General features: G+C 36.1%; 1 pseudogene; it reads left to right on the forward strand.

Annotated features, from left to right (window-relative positions):
* LOC140150867 (corticotropin-releasing factor receptor 2-like) overlaps nt 1-24,062 on the forward strand; it is a 202,526-nt pseudogene that overhangs the window by 38,601 nt on the left and 139,863 nt on the right.

The raw sequence follows: 24,062 nt of genomic DNA on the forward strand, positions 1-24,062 counted from the left end.
CTCTCATTTTAGTCAACCCAATTTAGGGAGGTAAATAGCAAGTGAAATTCTTTTCATCTGGGTGAGCAGGTTCATTGCTTTTTACCCACGCAGTCGAAAAGATCTCAAGTGCTGTTTACCTGCCTGACGCCCATGACTTGCATCCATAGGCGGCAATCGCAAAATCTGTTGCTGTTAGATATCGTACTTTAAGCTCTGTCGACAGGCCTCTACCCCGGCCTCTACATTTCCAGATGTTGACCTATTTTGGGCAGTACTCCTTCTTATTACCAGTCTTTATATAATTCCGTTGGTACTATCACTCCTGATGTTAATGAGTGCTCCTAGATACTCAAACCCACCCACCTGCTCTATGTTCTGATTTTCCGTATTGAAATCATAATGAAACTTCCGTTTTTGTTGATGACCTTATACGATAGATAGTACATGAATATTCATACAAGTCATCAATATCAGTTTTACTATAAATGTATGCTGCACAAAACTATGTAATCAATTCTCACTACTACATCCAGGTATACGAAATCTAAGATTGCTATGAATCCATGGTATTTAAGGTGCAGGTGGTTCAAGTAAGTGTAGGATGTTAATAATACAAGGGGTTCCTCTGCTACTTATGTTTTAGGTATTTCCCACTTCTTTCACATTTCTCATCTCAATGGGTTGTTTCTACATGTATTGCGAGATGATAGTAGTTATCAGGTGTTCTCGTACAGGAAAGTATCAGTCAACATTGCATATACATCACCACACATGTCTTCTTTTATCATATTACTATAAACAGTATGAATTCCCTGGTAATGTTGACAGACGATAGTCTTGTTTCACGATTGTCTCCGGAGAAGTCTATAAACATTGACGCATAGTCGTGATAATGTAGCTTAAAGCGGTTGGACCGCTTTTAACATGTGCGAACATGGCCATGATGGCAGTGGCTATGTTTTTCCCTATAGATTTCAGATCCTTGTTACTATCCCATCATTGTCTGGCTTACACGTATAGATTGCATAGTAAAAAAGTTTCGAGCGTATATTAGAGCGTATATCAAATATCAAAGATACCTTTTTGAGTTGTTTGTTCAGTTAAAAACGTTGACCGTTGTAGAGAGCAACACCAAATATTTAATAGCATATGCCATTTCTTTAAAAGTTAAAATGAAACAAAACAAAACAAAACGTGCAGAGCAGTGGCATATCCAGGATTATTCCAGGGAGGGGGCAAAAGTGGGCAAGGTGACTGTCAGGAGTTGGTACGGTTTGACCCAAATGGTCATAATAGCCTTAAAATGTATGCATCCAGTGAGGGGCGCTCTGTGAAGTCGCCTGCAGTGCCCAATTTTGAAGGCATCATGCTCCTTGCTATTGCCAGTCTTCACTTTTAGTGGCATTTAACATTAACATCACTTCTGATGTTAATGAGTGATCACATATACTCAAACCAATTCACCTGCTCGATGTTCTGTCCATTCGTTTTTGTTGATGACCTTGTAGGATAACACTACTTGTACATGCAGTCATCAATTGCAGTTTTACTATACTAACTACTACATAAACATAATGTATTATCAATTCTCACTACGACATCCAAGTATACGATATGAATCCATGGTATAACGTGCAGGTGGTTCAAGTAAGCGTAGGATGTTACTAACACAGGGGTTTCCTTTGCTACTTGTGTTGTGGGTATTTCTCTCTTCGTTCAAATGTCTCATCTGAATGTGTTGTTTTAATGTGAAATGACTGTATTTATCAGGTGTTCTCGTCTCTTTTTGGCTTATAAATGGCATGAATTCCCAGGTAGAGTGAACAATCGATAATCTTGTTTGTCTCCAGAGAAGTCCATAGTGTAGTTACAGCGGATGGACTGCTTATAACATGTGCGATCATGGCCCTGATGGCAGTGTCGACTCACAATTTCCTCCTTGGATTCAAGATCAGTTTTGGTCCTATAGCGCTATCGGTGCCCGAAGAGGTACCGATGGCACATTTTATCGTACCCTGAACATTTGTACAGTGCATTTGTTTTTTATTGGTAATTATTATGCTTGACACAATTTATTATATCTCCAGGGAGTGATGTTAAGAGTCATCGGTACCTAACCGGGCACCGATAGTTCTATAGGACCAAGTTGGATGTGGTGCCTAATACTCTATCCCAACAATGCCCTGCTTACTCACAGATCGTATAAAAAATAAAATGACCGCGTACTAGAGGTTCAAATATCAAACATAATTTTTGGAGCTGACAATCAACATCCCGATTTCTTTAATACACAATATTCACAGAATAGTATATTATTGAAGACGTAGAAATTACAAAATACAACATACAGAGCCGGTACATAACCAGGATGTTCCAGAGAGGCGGAAAGGGGCGGGCAAGGTGACGTCACAGCGGCTATCATCCAACATGGTGGCCAAGATGCTCCATATGGGGTGGGAAAGCTTTACCCCTGTCTATGCAGCTGGGTGCAGAGCGTCATACAGTATTGACTATGGCTTGAATCATCAGTAAACCAATTGCACTGTTAAGTTGGAGACAGCTGGTGGGCGGATTAAGAGAGATTTCATTTTTCTTCCTATCACTTCAACTTCATAGATATGACTCTGCCTGAAGGGAGTTAATTACTTACACTGTCAGTATATAAATGCAATTAGTTACGGTTATTATGATAGGTTATCAGCTTCGTAGCTCATCGGAAGAAGATAATGTCATGGAGCTTTCATATCAAAGCAAATATGGATATAAATGCTAAAATACATCCGTTACATGTTATGTGTCAGGTATCTGTATAACAGGTGAAAATGAGTACAATTTAGGTAAATGTGTCAATTATGACTTACTCCTTGTCATATTAGTGCAATGGAGATTATAACTTGTTCTATCAATTTTGAGTTGGTTGAGATAAACTTTATATGACCACAGGGATGACGATAGACAACCGGACTTTATATATGGCACATAAATCTTTTATGGAAGGATTATACAGGTTTATTCGGTTAGCAGCTTTATTCCTCATTGAAGCGTTTAAGTTTACGCTATACTTGTCTTACTCATGAATATCTTGAACCAATGATACACCTAAAAGTGACACTAAAAAGCCGTATTTATGTCTAGTATTACATTTATGCCATTTCTGTTTACCAAGAATAATGTATAAAGTAAGTAATTTGAGCTACTTTAGCTCAAGTTAACTCTGACGATAAAGTTATCACAATGGTTACGCATGAGACTATGTCTCTTTTGATTATGCTAAAAAGTCATAGATGTTATTGCTTACGAAATTTGTTACATTTTGTTTGTGGACTTTGAGGATGCCATATTATATAAGTTCAATAAATATTGTAGCTTTTATTATTAGTGTTATGCGCTTGTGTCTTGTTCTTCAATAACATTGTCAGTCAGTCGATTTCAGGACTATCAGGTCAACCAGAATACTTCAACTTCATAATGTGCTTGAAAGGAGATAATTACCAATACTGTCCGTATATATCTGATTAAAGACTGTTATCTGTTCGGGTTAATATTATGATTAGTTTATCAATCCCTTGGTAATCCCACCAAAGTTGTAGAGATAGAAGCGGGCGATTACTGGATATTTAAATAGATTGAGAAGCACTTACATGAATTCACCGACGCATAATCCGATCCCTCGCTTTGGTCCATGCGAGGCAATTAATAGAACAACAGCTGTAAGTTGCCTTGATGACCACATGGCAGTTCACATTGATGCTACTCCGTATTTACGCCATTTGTATTTTATTTTCCTCATGAATAATTCGTCAATATTGATCACAGAACCTAGAGATGTGTTGGTCATAGAGCCATTAGGACACTTTTTTCCATGATTTGTTTTCGCCCGTGGATTACAGATTTTTCACGGATTTTCAAAAGATTACGGATTTGTGTCTCCTAGTGACATGCGCCAAAAGGTACAATCCTCTTAACTGGACAAAACACCAGGTTGCTCTACCGCTCGTGATTGGACTATAAATACAGCTTTAGATATATTGACACACAATGTCTCTATACTAATCGCATTAGAAACGCTACTGTTCATAAACGTCTGGTACCCTGTGCACATTGCATTCAAGGGCTCTTATCAGGACAATGAAGCTTCATACTACCCTGAGTCAATGACGCTGATATTGGCTACTCTTGACCTGAAGTGATATTTTGTGGATCACTTTTCGCCGTAGAAGTTAGGATGCAACAGAATTAACTACAATAGCAACAGGTTGAAACAATTTTTGAATAATTATATCGCACACTAGTACGTTCACGTGGTACTCTGCATTGAACCATAGATGTCAAAGAACACTAATAGTAGATTTTAAGTTTAGAATGTTAACTTTGCGAAGTTATTCATGTTATTATATTCTTCCCGGTACGTGGTACACTCATAGAAATTGTTCGTTGGCATTACTCAGTAAGTTGATGTAAGTCGTTGCGTCAACTTTCCGAGTAATGCCAACGCGTACAATTTTGAGTAACGCTGACTCGATATCATTATGTTGGTCGCACTCATTTGCACTTACTTTATTGAGTTGTTACAACTCAGAAAATGAAACTAGCCTAGGTTAGCATAATTTTCTAGAGGTGTGCTATAGGAATTTTGCACTGATTACAAAAATAAATATTTGAATACTGCTAATTGTGCAGAAAATGATCCAATTACGTGAATTAAGTAACAAAGTACCAAATTGGAATAACTCAAAACAATAAGTACCAGTAACTTAATATGAACGAGTTACATCAACTTACATGTTGAGTTACAATAACTCAACTAATTGGTTCTTTGAACCTTGTTTATTTTTCTAAGTTCCCTGAACTTGAATTCAGAAGTTGGCATTACTTAAAAAGTTGATGCAACGACTTACATCAACTTTTTAAGTAATGCCAACAAAGTTGATTAGTTGACGGGACTTTTTGAGCTTTTTCAGCATTTTTAAGTTCGGATAACTAAAATGAATTTTGTTTTGGCAACTTTTACACTATTTTTGAGTTGTCCAAACTTACTCCTTTTGAATTGCGCCAACAAGGCGAACAAGTCATTTCTATGAGTGTAAATGTCCAATTCGTCGGGTGTATTACATAGTGACGGATCTGCACTTTACGGTAAAATTCATAGTGACGGATGTTGAGTTCTCAAAAAAAAAATGCGCAAGACATAGTAACGGATAACTGTCAATCTGTTACATATATGAAATGTACGATTTTACTACATTTTAACGTTTTGACAATATCTTTCAAGGGTCTTCTTTTGATAGACGCATGAATTGCTGAACATTAATGGCAAGTTTATAATCTATGGCCAATTCAATTTACCAACTCAACGTTTTCCCGATGTCCATTTTTTGATATATTTGCGATCAACATCCGTCACTTTGTAATACACACTGGGTAACACTTTTCATGTGAACGAATACAGGAAAAATATTATAAGAAGTTACTTGTTAACCAGTTTGTTGTTTTAGGGGTAAGGTTATGATTATTTTAATAGTTATGGACTAATGCATCTGTGATTTCCTCTGTTTAAGATATAGTAAATTGCAATGTATGACGGGATTGTTTTAGTAATTAATTAATGTAATGATTTAAAACACAGGTGGAAGACATATGAATAAACTGCTGATGAGAGAGAACTTTGTTCGAAGCAGAATACTATTGAAACAATTAGAAACAAAAGGCGAAAAGAGCTTATTGTTTTATTGATGAGAATAACCTTTAAAATTGATACATGGTGAAATACCAGCTCTACTATAATAGTAGCTTCAAGCTTTTAATGTTATTTACTCATTAGTGTATGGACTGTGAAAATGCATTTTTTATTTTCAGCAAAGAAAAAAAAAGAGAGAAAAAAATACGTGATCAGAGATACTTTTTTCTAAGTTGCCGCACACTTCTTTTCTCCGTGTTCTCATGCTTTTAACGGATACTACATTTTAAGATAAACTACATTTTCAGATTTTGATTCACGGTGTTCCAGGAAGTGAAAAGACGATGTTCTTTTTCTTCTTGCATCAAATGCATGACACCCACTTAGACTTGCACAATTTAAAATGTGGTTGTTGTGTGTTTGTTCTTGTTGTTGTTGTTCTTGTTGTTGTTCTTGTTCTTGTTGTTAATGAAGATGTTGGTCAGATGATGATGATAACGATAACGACGATGATGACGATGACAATGACGATGATGATGATGATGATGATGATAATGATGATGACGACGATGACGATGATGATGATGATGATGATGATGATGATGTTGATGATGACGACGACGATGACGATAATGATGGTGATGATGACGACGATGACGATGACAATGATGATGATGAGGAGGAGGAGGATATCCGAACTTTAAAGCCCATCACAATGAAGAGACACTTGGTACATCAATCAACAATACGTACAATCTTGATTATTTTTTTATTTACAAAAACTCAAAATGCTAAATATTGCATTATTTCTCCATGATAGAATTTAAAGTAAAGGTGTATTATTAATTGTTTTCCCCTAAGACACGGTAAACAAGTTTCTTATACGATTCCTGTGATGGAATATATAGACTCCTCATATTGCATAGGGTTAACACAGAGAAAATATTGGCGACTTTCTATAAGCAAATAATGCGAGGGTAACCAACTCCTAAGAAAGATAAAGTTACATGTGTTTTGCCTTTGAGTATTTTACGGGAAAACATTTATAAGAGTAATAACCATTAAGCATGTTAACGTATCTATTTGTGGAGGGTCTCATGGATAAACTATGTGAGTCAATAACCTGATCGCATCATTGGATGAGGATATATATATAGTTGGTTGCGTCGCTAGACTGTACATGTAGTCCCTAGATGATGGATATAAATGGTTTAGTGTACAATTTTACAATGGAAATGTAACGTGTGGTATACATTTTAAAGTTTGATTGGTAAAATCGCCACTTACGAAAAAAATTATCAAGCTACAGAAACGTCAGGCATGGCTATAGTTGCTGTGATGTTGAGCAAATGAAATGTTTTAAAACTGTGCATCCATTTATGCTTACCCACAAATAGTTGTTTCGTCTCGCCGCCTAGATTCTATATTCCAAGAAGGTAACACTATCAATACCATTTGTGATAATGACAAATTAACAGTTTCATTGCTACTCAATAATAGGTTAATGAACGCGTATTACTTGTTGGGAGAGATATTAGACAAAATAATGAACGAGCCCCGATTAGATGCATCAGCATCAGCACAAGTGCATTATTTTGTCTAATTTCTTGAGCAACAAGTAATACGCGTTCATTAACCTATTTCATACACGAGAAGAAAAACAACACGAGATTTTTGACGTTTTTATTACAAAATAATCACTAAAAGTGTTGGAAAATAGAACCAAATATTAATGCATTAACCCGCCCGATAAATGAATCAATCCTACGGGACGCGAACGCGTGCGAAAGCACTTCGCGTAGTACGCGGAGTACATTAGACACAATCAATGCATGTTTTGGATTTTTCTAACGCTTGCTCTGATTGGTTCTCGCTATCAAAGAGTGTATGAATTGATGTTAAATTACGCAGCAAACCCTCAAACAAAAGGTCATTTGTTTTAGCTGTTACCAACTGTCAACATTTGGCAACTAATTAACCTTTTCGGTAAATCCTATAAACCTTTACAGGTAAAGGGTACACCTGAGATGTCGTCATTTGACGTCACGCCGAATTGCAATTCGCAGTAACTATGTTCGTTAAACGATGTGCGCGTCGGCATGACGACCCGCAAAGGCTGATGGGATTTACCGAAAAGGTGAAGGTCACTTTCTGGAAAGCTGGACTGAGCAAGGTCACCTGATGTAACTGATCCACCCAATATGGGTTAATGTTGCCATTGGTTTTAAGACAAACTGGTAAACTAGTCATTCCAAGGACAGGGAAAGATATCCTTTATGAAGAAAACCTGTCAAGAGGAATTGCTCAAAAACTACAAGGGGTCTGTAACGTATTGAATAGATATAATTTGAAGATGCTGAATACCTCGAGAGTGTAATTAATTTGTTTCATAACTTTTGTCATTTCAGATGATACTGGTATTATTGTTCGTCTTGGTGTCTTCTCAGACCTTCCCTACAGCAGCTCAAGATGAGTACGGCAGTGAAGAACCTCTTGCAGACGCGTCGTATATGAGCAACTCGGATATTTTACAAGAATTTGTTAACTGCCAAAACCAATACGCTAATTATACATTTAAACCACCGTATGATGCAGACGGTAAGTCTTTTATAATCGATATTTTATTATTCCACTTATCGTGGCCAATCGGCCATATTACATGTAACATTACATATTGCACCTAAAAAACATTCAAATATTTAAGAACTTTTAAAAGACATCAAATAGTGCATCTATTAAATTAGTTGGATGAAATATTACAAAGCAAACACATAGTAACAATACTGTGTGACGCTTTGTTTTCCCAAATGAGAACAATCGTCTGCATATTGTTATGCAGCATTATTATGGTAAATAATAGTACAACTCATTGTTGCTAATGTCAAACTTGTCAAAGTGATTACACAAGTAAATGAGAGCATGATACAGTGTCCGCTTCATTTACTTACGTCATCAGCCGCTGCCTTGAAAATTAATTTTGCTTCAAACTTTACCACACAATTTCTCTTTTTTCAGGAGAAATACGCATAAAAAAATTGCAACGAGTGTCAACTTGTAATGTAATAATTATTCTCTTCGAATAGAGATAAACTTGTTTTTGCAATAGACCTGCCCTTTAACTAAAATGCCTGAATGCCATACAACATTGGCATACTCAAGAATCGGTCTTACATAACTACTGTAAACGACTATCAAATCCAAATCTCCCGAAGGTCATCAGCATAAACAACCTCTTATTGACTTTTTAGCATGTCTTTGTTTATATTTGCAACATAGTGAGCGATTGGATTTTGACCAATAAGGTAGCGAGGTTTTCCCAACGGAACAGAAAGCACTTGACCTCATTGGTTAAAAGCGAATTGCTCACCGCCCAACGCCGGGGTGCAAATTTATAGCTTAACAAAAACAATACGTGTACACTGTAAAAATGTTATCTTAGCAAATAGTGTTTTGTAATTAGACATGTCTTCAACAATAGAGAATACAAGACATAGAGCCATACTTGTGTCTAATCTGAAATGATAATCTGAGACAGTGTTTTGCAATTAGGCAACTCTTCAACAGTAGAGAACATAAGACGTCACGAAGTCATGTCTACACCCAAGACACGTCTAAAATATAAGACATGTCATTCGAAGACAATCTTGAGACGCCGAGTTCATGTATGCCACTTGCTGTAGATTATCATTTTATTTGTTGTTTCTTTCAGCTGCTTTTCCCTTTTGTAGTAAATTGATTCGATATGACAACAGATTTTTAGTATATTAGGTCCAGAATAATACCACAGACCTTTGACTTTGACTGTACCGCAGCGTATGTGATCTAATTGAAAATTGTGTACATCAAGAAATCTTATTTTTCTCAGGAAGGCAAAACCAATATAATTTGGATCCACATAAATGCCTTAAGTTGGTTCTCCTCTTGGATTGGATCAATCTCCCAAAGTAAAGGATAGGGCACGTGTAGTGAATACAATGTGTATATGACCTGTGTGTGCCATGGGGGATATATAATGATATTAAATCAGTGCCTCCATAGGGTAAATGCAATTAATACAATATTATTTATGCCCTCTCCTGGACTTATAAAATCTTACCAAGTACCCACCTTAAATTTCAGAAGGATATTTCAGACCTAAACATTTCTTTTCAAAGCTTATTGAAAGTCCTTGAAACATTAGTATAAGTAAGCAATACATGACCAAGATTTTTGCTTCATTAGTTTGAAAAGCAACTGCAACAACAATACCTTTATGTCGATCGCGAAAAATCCCTACGGTGTCCAATGCTGCAGGTTAATCGCTTGAATGGGTCAGCCAATAGAGTAGAAGAGCTTGTAAAACAATCGTCCACGGAACTTAGTAATATTGAACTATTCCAATAGAAGTCCATACACCCCCTTTTAAAGACATTATTATGATTCCATACAGGTAGTGTGTTTTTCAGATGGGGTTACCTAAATGAGTGATTCCATTTGAAATCTACACCCTCTGTGTGGGAGATTAAGGTCAAGTCTTCCATAAGGGTATATGTGTGTGGATTTCAAATGGAATAGCCGATTGTGAACATGTTGTACTCCAGAGTACAGAATAACCAACGCCCACACCAGTTTATCACCATATTATGATACTGCGTACCTTAGATGAATGAACTGGGAAAGTCCTTGTACCTGCACAACCCTCCCCCCCCCCACACACCCCCAATACCCAAACCCCACCCCACCCCCACACCCACCCCCACACCCCCACACACACACACCCCCACCAACAAAGTTTGTATGCAAAGGCATCCCCACCAATTTAATTCGAAAGAAACCAATTTAGAAGCTTACATTTTACAAAGTTTCTACAGTTACATGATTTTACTCCATATGCAGCTCCCATGCATCCACTTTACTAGAAAGTTGCAAAATTAATAACGCTGGAGATAGAGCATTAAACGGCAAATGCTATTGATTTCGATTACTATACTTTGGACCTGCAGGGAACTTTCATCAAGGCCGTAATTAAATCAGTTTAATACATTTAGGCAAAATCTGCCATGGGAACATATTGGCCATTTTACTTTAATATCAAAGTAACACGTTACCATAACAAAATCAATTCGCGCTATATTATAGTTCTTTCTTTGCTGTATTTTATCTTTTTTTTTTGGAAATAGTGTGTTTGGTTAAGTAACGTGCAATACATGCCCTCTGGCATTTGTACATTTATTCAATATACTTCCAAATTGTTATAGAACGTGTAGTATTTTCTTAAAACTATTTAAAGCCCACTTGTTTTACTTACTTCGCTTTGAAATTAAGGTGCTGGAGCCTGTCAATTCTTAAATCAAGTTAATTGCTAGGAAGCGATAAAACAGCGAGTGTTGTTCACTGTAGCTTGATTTCAGTACCATGTTTTTATTATTCTCCCCCGCAGGGTAAGCTTTCTTTTTAAAAGATATTCATGAACTAGTGAATAAAAAGTTACATAGAAAAAAATATATATCTACAGGTTGAACGTATTATTTACATTTTGTAATAAATGAGTTTACTAAATGAAAATGAAATATTTCTTCACGCTGGATGTTCATGCAGCTCCAGCCTCGCAAAATATACCTGACACGTAGTTTTGGATTTGCTTTTAAGTAGATTCAGGACTACTTTGGAGATGTCTTTCGTAAATACGTGCTGACTTTGTGTCTTACAATACTGGGGAAGTGTCTTACTATTTCAGATTAGACACGTGATTTTATGGCTTATGTTTTTCTATTGCTGAAGACACGTCAAATTGCAAACACTATAAATAAAGACAACGTTTCTACAGTGTACGCGTATTATTTTCCTGAAGCTGAATTTACACTTTGTCGCTGATCGAGGAGCGATTACCTATTAACCAATGAGGTAGAGTGCTCTCAGTTGCGTTGGAAAAAAACGCGCTACCTCATTGGTCAAAAACCAACCGCTGATCGCTCAATACCAATTCAAATTACATTCAATATTTGGTCCTGTAATGTACGAGTTAACTAATAGACATTGCATCACCAGAAAATAAAATAAACACACTTGGGGAACGATTGCTCGCTACAAGAGGAAACTGACTAAAATTAATAAGACAGTTTACCAACACACACACACAAACAAATATGTGATCTTATAGGATAGGATAGTTAAAAGCATTTACAAATCTGGATTTTGCAGAAAACACCATTAGAATTGAACAACCAGTTCCAAAAATATGAGCAATTAAAGAGTTTCCAAAACAACAGGAAACAAAAGGAAATATTTCCTTTGTACGGCTATATCTCAAAATCAATATTTCCGAGTTCCGACTGATTTTGCTTGATTGCATCACATATTATGCAAGTAGATCGTTTCCCAAGCATAATACAAGTAAAGAAGGTAATGGGGCTACGCATCCTGTGCAAGAACAAATAAACTATCATATCCATTAGGCTACCACCTCATGGACCTCCGTAATATCTGTTTGTGTGTATATAATATACCTCGACCGCCTACATTAGTACTCAGTTTTAACCACCGTTTGTCAGTGGGAGTTGGTAGCCTAATGGATAGGATGTCCGTCTAGAGATCGGAAGGTCGTGGGTTCGAATCTCATATCTGCACATTCCCTTGTTGTTGTGGGGTTTTTTTGGGTGTTCTTTTTTTTCAAGTCGGGTTGTGTGCCGGTCGGCCTGGGAATTTGTGTTTATTTTGTTGTTTTGTTTAACTGTAACACTTTGGGTTGGTAAACTGTTCTTTAGTTTTACAAATTTCATTCGGCTAAGCTAATAGTATAGACAGGCTTGCACAGTGTGCTAATACAACACATGTCACCTTTAACAGACAACAACAAAGTACATACCATAGCCATGAGCACATCGTGGATAAGTAAATAATAGAATGTCTGTGTTTTCTTTTGATGTTTAGTTCGTTTGCTGTTTAATATAATGCGTAGACTAAAAGTTTAATAAACCATAAATAAAAAATGAAATAAGCAAAGATCCTCGTGATGATGAATATTTTAACACTTTGTAGGTGACAGTTTCTGGTGGCAGGCTTGCTGAACGATAAAGGTGCCGCACTTTTATCCTATAAGAGCATTGTATGATGCATTGTCGTGGAAAGGCTGAAACAGCTGACCCCAACATTTTACAATTTCACATGAAAATGTAAAACTTAAAACGATTTAGTTGGACATGGTTTATTTTAACTGATTGTTTGTACACTCATATACATTTGGTACTGTTAATATTAGAAAAACTCATGCTCAACAAGACGTAGCTTTCGCTGTTGATTGGAGGCTAATGAACTATGCAATTGGGATGAGGACATTCTGTTTCATGTTATTCTGAAACTCAAGGTGCACTTGTTCCTTCAGTGGTTGCATTATTAAAATATATGTCTTAAGGAGCTATCACTGTGTTAATGCAGTGTTCCGACATTATTTATTCATGTACATCTTCACTAATTTGGTGCGTATTGAATGTTAAAATATTACATGGGGCTTAGGGGTATAATAGTAATGAAGTTATTTCGTGGACACTATGTGAATATGGTCGGTATGTAAATGGGTGGCTGCAATGTAGGAGCGTAACTAGAGAAGGGGTGTGTCCATTGATCCCTGACGACTCCCAACCAACCAGATTTATTCCCCTGTGAGTGGTGTCCCACCTCCCCCCTTGTATCCCCGTCGTTTGCAAAGGGTTAGTTACTACGAATTGTTGGAACGAATTGATTGTTTAAATACTAAACATGCTAAACATGGTTAAATCGGATGACGGAATAAAAATTGCAAGTATTATAACAAACATCAAAACTCAAGTTTGTTTGTTTTTCACATCGATGATGGCTATCCGGGTGGCTATTTATCTGAAGAAAGAGAAATGTATAGAAAAATGTAGGGGACAGGATCAGAAATGAGTTGTGCATGTACGTAACCTTCCCAACTGAAAACATCGTGTAAGCTATATCTTACCGGGACATTATGTGTAAACGACCAGTTATGATCGTCCTCCTAATGGCCATATTAATTTTTAATTATAAAATGAAATGAGCATTCATTATTACCAATAACTAAATTGGTTATTCATTGCTATAAATAAACATGATAGAATATGGTTCATTGTGTCAATTGCTATAAACATGATAAAATATATCGGTTAATTGTGTCACCATAAAGCAGCCCTATAATATTACTGCGTTGATTTCAATATGAAATATTGAATAAAAACTTATTTTGCTATAAACATGATAAAATATATCGGTTAATTGTGTCAATTGCTATATAAACATGATCAAATATATCGGTTAATTGTGTCATCATAAAGCAGCCCGATGATATTATTGCGTTGATTTCAATGTGAAATATTACAATGAAAATATAATATGACATGAAAGAAACTGGAACATTTTAACATGATTAAATAAATATAATGACTGAATCCATGTGTAGTTTCTGTCAGGATACAGCATGGATCAATGATCCTGAATAGAACGCTGTTAAAAAGGCACGACAACAACCGAGGTTAAAAGCTGGTGGTGCGAAACCAGCTCAAATTTCCACCAAGCTATAGTCTAGAGTGTATGCAATAAACCAACCGGAACGGTATAACAATTGAAATGGCAGCCATGCTGGAGGATAGTTTTAAGATAACTTAAGATGACAGAGGGACAGGTCTCTAGATCGATTCCACAACCATTCATACCTATCACACGTTTTATTGTACTATCATGCGAATTGTCCCGTGGCACCTTATGGAGAACAGAATTTTATTTAAATGAGGATGACTCTGTTATGAGTGACGTCGTATTGCATACCCTCTATACTCCCACAAACTCTGTACCGGTTATACGCCGTCGAAGTGATGTAATAATCGGATTAACTACCATAACAATAGATTTTTGACTATATTGCCCTGCACTACAACGTTCACGCGGTACATTTGCATTAAACCATATCATGCTGATCACTCGCACCTGTATTATCTTTGAAAAGAGCGGTATTGTATTCAATCTATGATTGCAGACGTACACAGGTGTAGAGTGCAACCTGCTTTTTTTTTTTTTTTTGCAGGCTGGTATAGTCAAAATTGTATTCATCTATTGTTATGGTAGTTAATCCCATTTATTACGTCACCTCTACAGCGAATAGCGATAAAAGAGGAGTGGTCACTGTATGTTTCAATAGATAATTGAGAACCACTTGAGACGTATTATATTATATTCATTCATCCATGCATAATGTTATCCGTCGATAGGGACCATGCAAGACACACAACAACAACAGATTTAAAGGTGCCCGGATGGCCATATAATGTAGAGCAGTATTAATAGTAGTTATTTACCCATACGATGAGAGATCCTACCCCTATGATCTAACACTAACAGTACACCAACTCTAACTTCATGACCCTGAAATATATATAAATGTATCGTGGCGATTTAATCATTCATCAGTTAGTAGTATAATGGCCTTTCGATACACAAAGAACCATGTAGATAATACTCTGCTGACAAATTCTGAAATTTAGGAATCTAAACTTTTGATCTCAACGCAAAATTGTAGTACCTCACAACTTTGGCCTTCATAGGGAGACTGGCAACCTAGATTAGGCAACACAGACTGGGTTGCCATTCTCCCGATGAAAGTAAAAGTTGTTAATACCGAAACCGACAAGTTTGAGCTACGTCTAACCTTATGTTCTAATTAATGATGTCTACCAACACAGCTGAGCTGCTAAACTGATTCTGGTTAAAAATTTGTTGTATTATTTATGAGACGGCGTCTGAAATGATTGTGAAATAACATCGATAAAGACGCATATTTGGGTTACTATACCAAAGATTACATTGACCATCATATTGATATCCAGATGTACTCTAGTATTCACTGATATAGTCTTTTGTTTACTCACTCAACATGTAAATTATCCGAGATACAAAAGTGCAACCTTTATCTTCGGATCTAGATATGATATTGATATTTTATCATATGGGTATTTCTTAATCAATTCCATTCAGTTATATCTCACATAACAGATGCAATAACAGCGCGTAATTGGCAAAATCCAGTTTCTTTTACAAGGTAATGTAAGCAACCGCATCTTACTTTTCTTTTTCAAGGACACATATGATCTAAGTGTTTTTTTATTTATGTATAAAACATTTGCCATATTGAGTATTTGCAGTAGCGTATCCAGCGGGGGGGGCAGGGGGGACAGACTGCCTCCCAGACACCTAAAATGGGGACGGAGAAGAAGGGGATAAAAGAGGGAAAGAAAGGGAAGGAGAGGGAGAAAGAAAAAGAAAGGAAAGGGGAAGGGAAAATATAGACGATACTGACGTTTGGCCACCCGGACTGACAATCATGACAATGCTGGCTACGCCTGATTTTTTGCATCTGTCTCAAGGTTTATTTTTTTACCATTATAAAGAATTTGATTTTTATGATCATTTTTGAGAATGTTGCTTTAAACATATCCTATATTTGATTATTTTTATTTGTCTCAGCTCAAGCTCCATTTTGCATCATAAGTAAGGGATTCAATTTAGATTACTTCAGAGATAGTAACCTGCTGGATTAGCATCCTCACATCGTCGCCATTAAGAACATTTTCACGCCACGTAATTAAATTTCAGTGATTAATATCATTAATACAGTTATTTTCTTGCTTTGAGAGGATTGTGGAGATTCGAGTATGTGTGTGGAAGATATCATGGATTAAATCAAATCAGATGTATGATTATGTTCATGATACCCCTGTACAACGTCAAAAAACTTTTTTTGGTGTGTAATAAAAAAAAAAGTTGCACACTTTCTACTGGTGTCTACCAGTGATGACACAGACAGTAATGTCCACACATATCATCACACTTCATTTGTTTTCGCACTCAGCGCTCATATCATCGTAAAGACACAAAGTGCATATACATTAGGAAATGAATTTGGAGAAAACCTTCTGACAATAAAATACTATGCTGAGCCATCAGCCTGGGTGGCTCACGCTCCAGTAATTTCAGATGATTGAGCTCAATAACACATCAAAGAATATCTTCCAATTCATGAAAACAATCAGCTTATCGGATTAAAAGCTTAGAGGGAAGGTCTTGCTGCTCAGCGAGTGTTTGTAATTATCAGAAGGTTTTCTCCAAATCCATTCTCTAATGATCTTCGTAAGTGATATTGAAATCGTATTGTATAGATATTTCCATATGGATACTAGTCAGCTATATCACAAATTATGCAATAATACCTCGTATTTGACCAATTCTAGTTTCTCTGCAAACAAAGCGTTAATTTGTAATGCAATCGCACCTTTCCTTCTTCCTTCTAGGGACACATGTTTAGAAGATTTTCATCTTTATACATTAACCATATCCCATATTGATTATTTTCATCAGTCTCAAGCTCCATTTTGCATCATAAGTAAGGGATTAGAATTAGATTATTCAAAGATAGTGGCCTTTTTGGGATTAACGTCGTAGCTGCATATCGCTAAGTGGATTAACATCCGCACAACGTCGCCATCAAGAACAGTTTCACTTCCCGCAATTGAATCAGATGCTTTGATTTATTTATATTAATACAGTACTTGGTATGAAGGTGTGTGTAGATTCAGGAAAGAAAAGAAATCGAGTTCTTCCCAGTATGCAGTCTGCCCTTCAGCCTATTTACCTAGCTCCATATTGAGGGCTGAGAGCCAGAAAGCCGTAGCTCACAATCACCTGCTCCCACAAAATGAGCACAAAGCTGCCAGAGCACTATAGAAGATATAGTCCAATAATCATGACAAAATTCAATAGAAAACAAAAGAAATTCTGAATTAAATATTAAGCAAGGAGCCATCCTAACATACTTGGTATGATTTTAAATGGTATCAAATAATAGACTGTACACGTACAATTCTTACGCTACTGTAAAATACACCGTATAATTACCATCTCATGATTAAGCAGTTTATGTACTGCAAACCTATGTTGTAGAGAATAGCTGCATACCCTTTATTCGTAATTCCACAACCTTTCCATGATGACTGCTGAATTAAAATCCTGGTTTAAAAAACTCATTCAAACAGAACTTTGTTAGCTGAATAAAATTAATCTCAGTCAAAAACCAGAAACCATGACTGATACGAAATACTAAAGAGAATAATGTGATTTATATGTTTGATAAAAGCTTTTATCGTGAAGATTTTTTGATTGAAATTTCAGTCCCTTGTGGAAGTAATCTTGGAATTCTCGTGATTTTGTGAAGTAGCTCTCTATCTACTGCGTATAACTCATTATATACTAGTATTTATTTTTCCCCTTATAAAATTCACTCTTCATAGTTCATGATGTATTCAGGTAGTCATGTTCAAACATCATTTTCCTATGACTTGCCAATTGAATCTTACTATACAGCAGGGGAGTGTAGATTTTCAGTGCTATAATAGCATAACGTCCCTCGTGCTACTCCCTATGTAACAGTCTTTGAACATACGTCTCATTAAAGCAATGCAGTTCATTGTGATATTTTTTATCCATTCAATTCTTGTGTCTGTAAAGCATAATATTGTTTTGTCTCCTCGCGTCTATTTAATATAAATCTGCTATTTTTATCAACTCATTTTGTAAAGACAAAATCAAATTTCAATATACAGCGAGAACAATGCTGCATCAACGACTAAATATTGCTCGATATTGCCCGGGGACAATTGCAGATGATTATTTTAAAAACAATATTTTTTAGAGAAAACTGTCAACCTTTTTCATTAATTTTTTGAACAAAATTGATTTATATATTCACCTATTTATAAACGTTTCTATCCATTTATTTATTTGTATCTTAGAAACGTTATTTGAATATTAATACGACTTTATAATCCCAATGATAACATTAAAGTATTACTATCTATTATAGTGAGTTATGATGTTCAACCAGAGCTGAGCGTCAATCCAATAAACAGCGTTTTCTGACCCTGATGTAAACGAATAGTGACGACTTAAAACATGTCAGTTATAAGTTAGCAATTGTGTCTTGCTCGGTTACTGACATGCCTCCCCTTGGGCCTGACAACAACAACATAAAACTCATTTCAGTCGATCGTCGACGCCGATAGTGTCAACCCTATTGTGCAATTTCAATATGTGCGCTAATATGCTAATATTTCCAAACGTTTACGGGACCTTCATTTGGCGCGTTTGGATGCTAGTGTGTTAAATAAACCGACGTGGCAATAGAATATCGAGGGTTGAGAGCCAGAAGGCCTCAACTCACAATCACCTGCTCCCAGAAAATGACCATAAAGTCGCTTGGGCACTATAGAAGATACAGTCCACTAACCATTACAAAGTTCAATAGAAAAGACATTGTAGAGGAAATATTGATTTTTGAAGACCAAAGCAAGGAGCCAACTTTATTCTCATTTTTGTGAGAGCTGGTCATAGTGAGTTACGGCTTTCTGGTTGTAAACCCTCAAACGTCTATTGGTATGAAGTTGGTGGCATTATTATACATAAGAATATATGTTGTACAAGGAAGGGCCATTTATTGAATACTTCATTAGTGTTTTGTTATTTGCCTCCACGAACGCTGTCACCTAACGCACAAACTATGCACAGACGCGATCGACTAGCCTTAACGATTCATCGGTAGATTTTAAAGGTTCTGTATCCTGCCTGTAGCTGTTCACAATTTGAAGGTCTTAAATGGAATAATCCGGGCTTTGTCAGTTGGGCGTAGGTGTATTTTATTGGCTAAAAGGGAAGAATTTCATATATTAAAGGTCCTAGAAAGGTAATCACGGTTTTGTTAGTTGGGCGTAGGTGTATTTCAACGTCTAAATGGAATAAATGTATGTTGTACATTAATTCAAGTTGGTCCAATTTTATGTATCTTAAGTGGTGAGGAAAATATGAGCTATCTACAGAAGGATGAGGGGATTATTACATTACTGTTGGACTTGTAATTTTTTTTCGCGAAATTTTACATATGGCTTATTGCCATTATTAGATAAATAAATTACATTGCATTTCAAATATCAGGTAAATATCAAAGGCAACAGGTCTCGTGTTTAGAGTGGGGCTTAACGTAATTATACTGTTTGGATATTTCTGGCATCCATCATGTCCATTGGCAGCATACAATGGGGCATCCTTGGCTAACAATGTTAAGAAGTGGAGCAGTATGACACATCAAATTTTAGAATTTAACTGTAGCTGTATGGTCTTTATCTATATGAGATTCCACAAGTTTATAAAACTATTGTTTATCGTAGTAACAATAGCTTTGGATTTAGAAATAAGATTATCATTGCAATTAAACCTTCAAGTCCATAAAATATGTCTTCTTTCACCTGTTATCAAAATGCCCGTTCAAAACTGCGTCGGGAAAATTCGAAATCGATTCACCTCAGCTCATATATGTCAAATTTTAAGAAAACAAAGTAATTTCATGACGTGCTACTTTCCTAGTGACCTTGAATCGCCTCATATCATTACAAACACGAGATTTTGCTTCATTTTTAATGCTTCTTTGACATTTTTTCTTTTGAATGTACGACAACTGCACGGTTGACCAATTAATAATAAATCTCACTATAACTATAGCGGGCAGCTTATTTTCTATCTCAAATATAATTAAGGTTTAAGGTTAGGGTTAGAGTTTAGAGGTAGGGTAAGGTTTAGCATATTGCGGCCCGTTATGGTTGCATAAAATTAACACGCTAGCGAGCATACTATCTGTGAAGTTTGGACTAGTTTACAATCTCATCGCCTTTCACGTTAAAGTTCTTAATTGTGTCAGAATATCAGCACGTTCTTCTTAATGTTCATTCACCTGTGTCAGGAATGCCGTTGCAGGCGTAAAATTTTGAATGACGTTAGCATGAAATAAAGGGGGTAGTTCCCAAATGATGTGTGAATCTTGCAGAACACAACACATTTTGGCGGGTTAATCTCCCTTCCTGACAATTTTATCTTTTGATCAACTCTTGGTTTATAATACCAGAGGTATGACGCTTTAAAATGGTAGAGAAAGTTGAAATGGTAGTTTGAGCATCTTTGAGCATCTCAAAATAAAGATGAAACATCAAAGTTATTGAGATTGCGTTTATGTTTGTGACTACCAACATGGAAGTGTTGTCAAGTTTCACATTTTAACACGCTTTATGAATCAATGAGTAGCTTAATTAGGTTATATATTTGGGTTAAATACGTCGTGGTTGAAGGGAATAATTGGCATACTTTGAAATATGAAATAAATGAAGCATAATTGATAAATCGTAATTTGAGGCAATTGCGTTTTACATACCAATTTACGTTATCGATTGTTAAGTCAAATTATTCGTTGCCAGTAACGGATTTGTAATCATCATGAATTAAATTAAACCCATAAAATCATGTCAGGCGTTAGATCACATTGAAGCGTCTAAGTGGTCGTTGATTTCTATAGGCTTCAAAGAAATTTAATTATTACGCACCCAAGCTTACACATTAATTGCTCGTTCTGCCTCTGGTATTTGCCAATTGGTGACATCGAATGGATTAATCAAGGAATGAAGCTGAGAAGCCTAAAGCTCGTGGAAAAAGCGGCTAGAGTTCAGCCTAAAAAGCGACTAAGCTGGGAATCGCTTATAGTTTGTGTTAAATGATTTCGTCTTTCTTACTTTAATACCATACCTTTATTAGCCGTGTCGCATTCTCTCTAGAATTTAATTGTCGTTCTGTGTTTCCTTTTCACAGCTGTGGTCCCGCCTTTCTTTCATGGGTTTATGTTTGATGCTTTCAGATCAAGACTTTCAGTAAAGCCCAAAATTCAATTTCAATAATTTTTGACAACACTAGGATCAGATTTTAGTATCTTCAATGCTTTCATCTGTCTTACCGTAATACCGTACCATAAGTAGCTGTCTTTCATTCTCTCTGGAGGTAATTGTATTTCTGTGTTTCCTTCTCGAAAGTATTGCACCACCTTTCTTTTAAGGGTTTATGTTTTCATGCTTTCAGATCAAGACTTCGTGTAAAGACCAAAATTCTATTTCAATTTGTGCCAATGATAATACCAGGATCAGATTATTGAACGTTCCCTAGGGATCTCTCTTGTAGAGAATTGACACGCCTTGCATTTTGTTTCAATATACGCTTACTATAAATTCAGGTACCTCAACAGTCGTTTCTTTGTTTTTCTTATTTTTATATATACATTAGTATTTTTTGCTAAGAAAAGAGGTTATTTATGTACTAAATTAAACATTTAAAAAGTTGAAAATGGCAGGGTTATCTATCCCCTTGTTTGATTTAGTTTACTTATCATGCAAGCATATCAAACAAGATGGACAATCACTTGGATGATTCTTTACTTGTATATGAACTGTATGAAAACATCTGCCGGGAATAATATGTATCTTTTATGTGGCTTAGTCTTCGAGGTCCGGCTGTCAAAATGATCGTTGATTTCTATGGGCTTCAAAGAAAATTAATTACTACGCACCCAAGCTTACACATTAATTGCTCGTTCTGCCTCTGGTATTTGCCAATTGGTGTTATCGAATGGATTATTCAAGGAATGAATGCTGGGAAGCCTGAAGCTCGTGGAAAACGCTGTTAGAGTTCAGCCTAAAAAGAGAATCGCTTTCAGTTTGTGTTTAATGATTTCGTTTTTGTTACCTTAACAACACGGTACCATAAGTAGCTGGCTCCCATTATCCCTAGAATGTAATTGTCGTTCTGTGTTTCCTTTTCGAACTGTGGTCCCGCCTTTCTTTCATAGGTTTATGTTTGATGCTTTCAGATCAAGACTTCCTGTTTCAATAATTTGTGTCGATGACAACACTAGGATCAGATTTTAGTATACCGTAACACCGTACCATAAGTAGCTGTCTTTCATTCTCTCTGGAGGTAATTGCCTGTCTGTGTTTCCTTCTCGAAAGTATTGCACCGCCTTTCTTTTAAGGGTTTATGTTTTCATGCTTTCAGATCAAGACTTCGTGTAAAGACCAAAATTCTATTTCAATTTGTGCCAATGACAATACCTGGATAAGATTATTGAACGTTCCCTATGGATCTCTCTTGTAGAGAATTGACACACCTTGCATTTTTTGTCAATATACGCTAGCTATAAATTCAGGTACCTCAACAGTTGTGGTTTTGTTTTTCTTATTTTTATATCTAGTATTTTTTTGCTAAGAAAAGAGGTTATATGCACTAAATTAATCATTTAAAAAGTTGAAAATGTCAGGGTTATCCCCTTGTTTGATCTTAGTCATATTTAGTTTACTTATCATGCACGCATATCAAACAAGATGGACAATCACTTGGATGATTCTTTACTTGTATATGAACTGTATGAAAACATCTGCCGGGAATAATATGTATCTTTTATGTGGCCTAGTCTTCGAGGTCCGGCTGTCAAAATGATCGTTGATTTCTATGGGCTTCAAAGAAATTTAATTATTACGCACCCAAGCTTACACATTAATTGCTCGTTCTGCCTCTGGTATTTGCCAATTGGTGTCATCGAATGGATTAATCAAGGAATGAATGCTGGGAAGCCTGAAGCTCGTGGAAAACGCGGCTAGAGTTCAGCCTAAAAAGCGACATAAGCTGGGAATCGCTTTCAGTTTGTGTTTAATGATTTCGTCTTTGTTACCGTAAGTAGCTGGCTTGAATTTTTCCTAGAATGTAATTGTCTTGCTGTGTTTCCTTCTCGAAAGTATTACACCGCCTTTCTTTCGTGGGTTTATGTTTTAATGCTTTCAGATCAAAACATCCTGTAAAGGCCAACATTCAATTTTCGATCAGATTTTAGTATCTTCTTAATGATTTAGTTTTTTCTACCTTAACAAATTACCATAAGTAGCTGTCTCTCATTCTCTCTATGTAACTGTCTTTCTGTGTTTCCTTTTTGAACTGTTGCAACGCCTTTCTTTCTAAGGTTTATGTTTTAATGCTTTCAGATCAAGACTTCCTGATAAGGCCAAAATTCAATTTAAATTTATAACAAGCTATTGCACTTACCCAGTTCTGGCAATGAGCTTTGCTAGTTTACAGGTACACTCTCATTTCATACTTTTCATTTTTTTAATCCCAACTCATTTACTTTAAATCCTGTTCAATTCGTTTTGACGCGATATACTGTTCATTTTAAAAGATTCTGTTAAGTCGCCCTTTGACAAGACAAACTATTGGATATCTTTATTCAAAAATGAGTTGATTGCTTTAAGAGTATATCTGCCTTTCCAATTATGTCACTGTCCTCCGTATAACCCGAATTGTACCGCCTCTTAAGAAAATATTGCAAGAAGGCCCTATCTGCAATAGCTGCCCTATAGACATTTGACTGTTTCTGCAATCTATATATTGTACACATCTACAAATATGACTTCTAGCAGCTATTTCAGATGCCGCCTTCTTACCAATCCCTCTTTTTATATATATAAAT

Source organism: Amphiura filiformis, chromosome 4 (assembly GCF_039555335.1).
Source record: "Amphiura filiformis chromosome 4, Afil_fr2py, whole genome shotgun sequence".
Classification (NCBI taxonomy): domain Eukaryota; kingdom Metazoa; phylum Echinodermata; class Ophiuroidea; order Amphilepidida; family Amphiuridae; genus Amphiura; species Amphiura filiformis.